Below are 4393 nucleotides of genomic sequence, written 5' to 3'. Positions count from 1 at the left end.
GTCCAAGACATTATTAACTCTCAGTCAACTGCTTCAAATTTGCGACGTAACAACCCCGCGGTAGCGGACTTGCAGACAAGATCATTGCGTGTCCTCCCGTTAACGTGTCAATTTAGCGCTTCCTTCATATCAGATCTTTTAACCACTTTAGTCCTATTCACGTCCGTTTGATTCCGTAATTTAACCTCGAGAGATGTAATTCTTCAGTGAGGCGCATATGTCTCAAAAGTAATTGGCGGCGATTTTTGTCTCAATTATTTATTATTACTTTTTTTTATTTCTATTTCTCCCGGGAGAGTCAATTGTGATACGATCAGGGCCCCACCCCTCGCAACTTCTAATGGTTTTCCGCAATATTATATACATTTTGCTTACCGCTCTAAAATTTCATGGCGAGATTTTTTTTTCCAGTTTATTTTTCTTTGAAAATAATTTTGATATAACCGAGACGGCCAAATTGGCGCTGACTTTTCTGCATCCCTCTCTCTCTCTCTCTCTCTCTCTCTCTCTCTCTCTCTCTCTCTCTCTCTCTCTCTCTCTCTCTCTCTCTCTCTCTCTCTCTCTCGTCCATCAGGCCACCGTAAAATAACCGCCAGTGGAAAGTCAAAAGAAAGCATTTAGTATTTCATTTAATTTTACATTTGTGTATGCAGCGCTGGAGTTGGCTGGCGTCCTCCCCCCGCCCCTTTCGTCAATCCAACTTCCCCTTTCTGGTTTTGAACCCGAACTGTATTCATGTAATCAGTGTAAACTGCTGGATTTCTTTTTTTTGTTTTTCCATTAAAATGGTACGTTTATGCTAACATGTTTTCAAGGGCCACTTCCTTTGGCAGTTGTCATTAAAATGGCATTCTATTAAACCCTTTTTGTTCAAGGACGTGATGAAATTTCACTAACTTTTTTTTTAAAGCATTTGTTTCATAAAATTTCCATTACCTTTTCGACTTTTATGTAAACATTCAAATATTACCATAATGATCAAATGCATTTCCTGCTGCTGCTACCATTTACTTCAAAACATTAACGAGTATTTTATTAAATAAGAGTAATATGTCTATAATTACGGAACTGCCCCGCAATTCGTTTTTTATGAACCTGTTGGAATCAATCGCCGTTCGCAAATTCATTACTTAACGTTCGAAATATATAGTATATATATGTGTATATATATAAAATTTATCGACATCGCTTTTGATAGCTCCACCACTAAAACACAACAATCATTACTTCCCAAAAATTTCCGTTTTTACTTTTTTTTTTTTTTTTTTTTTTTTTTGAAGTCAATGAATTTCTCCCCTTTTCCACATTGAATCATGTAGTTAATTTAGAAGCGTACATGAACGCATTTAAGAAACAATGAATGGGAATGATATTTCACTGAAAGCAAATTTATACACGATATATCGACCTGTTTTTTTTATTAATTAGCTCAGTGTGCACATTTTGAATTATTTTCAAGAGAATTTTCTAAAAAGTCATTACTCAACCGAAAGGTGTTAAAATACTAATAAGAATTACTCGCAAGTAAACAGATACAAATGAGTTCGAATGGAAATTTTTTTAAATACGAGACATGAAAAATAATATAATATATATATATATTATATATATATATATATATATATATATATATATATATATATATATATATACATACACACACACACACACACACACACACACACACACATATATATATATATGTATAAATATATATAATATAAAACATTTAGGACTCTTACGAAGACAACAGTCTAAGAAGCATTGCTTTATTATGTGAAACGTTTCATGTTGCTTCAACTCGTCATCAGTCTGTAATTTTTAAAAGTTTTTTAGTATAATAAATTACAAGATAAAAGCACAAATTGTTACACCAATAAATCAGCTAATTTAAAACTTTGAAATAAAAACAAAACATGAGTAAATAAGGAAGTCAACCTATTCAAGGAAAGGAAAAGAGCTAAGTGACCACAACAGTTCGCACATATAAAATATATATATATATATATATATATATATATATATATATATATATATATATATATATATATGTGTGTGTGTGTGTGTGTGTGTATATGTATATACATAAGTGTGTGTGTGTGTGTGTGTGTATATATATATATATATATATTTATATATATATATATCTAATAGATATATATATATATATCTATATAATCTATTATATATATATATATATATATATAGATATATATCTATATCTATATAGATATATATATATATATATATATATATCTATATATATAGATATATATATATATAAAGGGGAAGATATATGAAAATAGTAACTGCTTGGCAAGAAAGGAAAATGTTAAATGCCGACTGCTTAGAAAAAAAAAATTTTTTTTTGGAAACAGGAACTATTTAGCAAAAAGAAGGGGGATAATTGCAGAATTACTTATAAATATGGAGATTACTTGAAAGTTTCTAATAAAAAAAAATAACGATTAGGGATTACTCGAAAAGGAGAAGAAACGTTCTATAAGAACTACTAAGAAAGTAAAAGACGTTAAACTGGACTGGCTGAGAGGAAAGGGTTGAAATCAACCCAGAATTTAGTAAAAGAGGGGAAAAGTCAAACTTGAATGACTCAAGACCTTCGGATAAACAATGAATAAAAATAACATGAAAAGAAAATGGAAACGTCAGATACGTACGGCTGAAGAGATGGGAGAAATCGCCGAGTAGTACGAACAAAAATAGATAAAAGGGTGGCAAACTTCGAAAAGGAATAATTCGAAAGAAAGAAAAGACCAAACCCGGCCCCCACCCCAAACCACCAAAATGACCCGTTCGCTTTCCAAAGATAACAATATCCAGCTTATGAAACAAAAAGTCTTCCTTTACCGGCAACCTATTATTTCAAGAGCAAAAAATTTCGCGGATGAAATACTATGACCCATTAATTTATCAACGGCAATATAATCATCCAATTAGGCCATTATTAAGCATACATTTCTCGCCTAATTAACAATTACATTAACTGCGTGTTTCACACACATAAACTTCTCGCCTGATTATCAACGCAGTGACATATTACATTACATTAGATTACATTATCACTCCATAACTATAATTCACAGCCTCGTAAACGCGCTTACCGAATATCTTAACGCGAAATGCTCTAAATAATTATGCCGCTGAAAGGGAAAAAAATAAAAAAATAATTACTGGAGTGTTGTTTCACTTTTTATTATTAAGCCTTTGAAATGACGGAGCTGAGGTCCTATCAATTAAATCGTGAGTGATAAGCCGACGTTTTACTCTATAATTACGATCCGTAATAGTAGCATACGCGCGTCGCATTCATAAGTACGCAAGCGTAAACAAGTGAATTTGTAACCAAGATTTTGCATTAAATTAACTTAATCGTAAAATGGGGGACGGTTTGTTCACAGCGAAATGACGTGTTTGTAATTGACAATATGCCTTGCGTGTTTAACGAGTCATAGATTTTTTACTTTTAAATTATAATAAACCGCGATGAACAAAGTTGCTCAATAGGACATTTCAGGATCATGTTTAAACTTATCGTTTATTTGTTTTGCTAAGCGCAGCTGTAACGACTGAATATCTCACAAATCGGGTTAACCGATTTGCAACCTCTCAAGATAAATGGACCCCTCTTCAAAGGGATGTGGTTTTCTGGCATCAAGTACTATATATGAAAAACAACGAAAAAAAATGTAAAATTAAAAGCGTCGTCATAAAAAATGAATCTTCAAAATATTGCTCGGTCTTATTTAGCATTTCATCTAAAACTTAACGAAATAAACAGGCTCTTAGCCACTCAAATCGCTACTTCATTTCCTCTTATCAATTCAAATGCCTACATTTTGCAAATATTATATTTCATCCACTGTAGTCCATATTTACGAAATAAATCATATTCAAGAATAGAGGACTGCCCAGGACACAAAATCTACGCCTGATATACGTATGGTTTCAACAATGAATATATCAAAAAGAAAAAAAAAATATGTTAATTTCAACAATTACTACTATGAAGTGATAAATTGTAACTGTAGCGCTAGTTGCCGTAGTAGTAGATCTTATTTCCGCTAAAGGCTCCTCACACACATTCAGCAACTTCTAACCCGTCAATCCGACAGCGATGCTATTCGATCAGCCGTTCCTCCATCGTTCAAAACGGCGCTTATAAACAACGAACGTTTTGAAAGAGCCAAAAATTATATTAGTACGATCACAGTATTTGTGTAGGGAAGGTTCCGTGGCGGGGCTGGTGCTTAAGCCCTATTGTCGCTTAACAATGAAATGCCGATATAAGGTTTTATCGCTGTTCGGGTGACATTCCACCTTAGCCGAGTTGCATAGCAGGCTCGTAATATTGGGTATTATTCATTGAAGCATA

This window comes from Macrobrachium nipponense, chromosome 46, assembly GCF_015104395.2.
Source record: "Macrobrachium nipponense isolate FS-2020 chromosome 46, ASM1510439v2, whole genome shotgun sequence".
NCBI lineage: Eukaryota > Metazoa > Arthropoda > Malacostraca > Decapoda > Palaemonidae > Macrobrachium > Macrobrachium nipponense.
Note: the sequence above shows the minus strand (reverse complement) of the source record.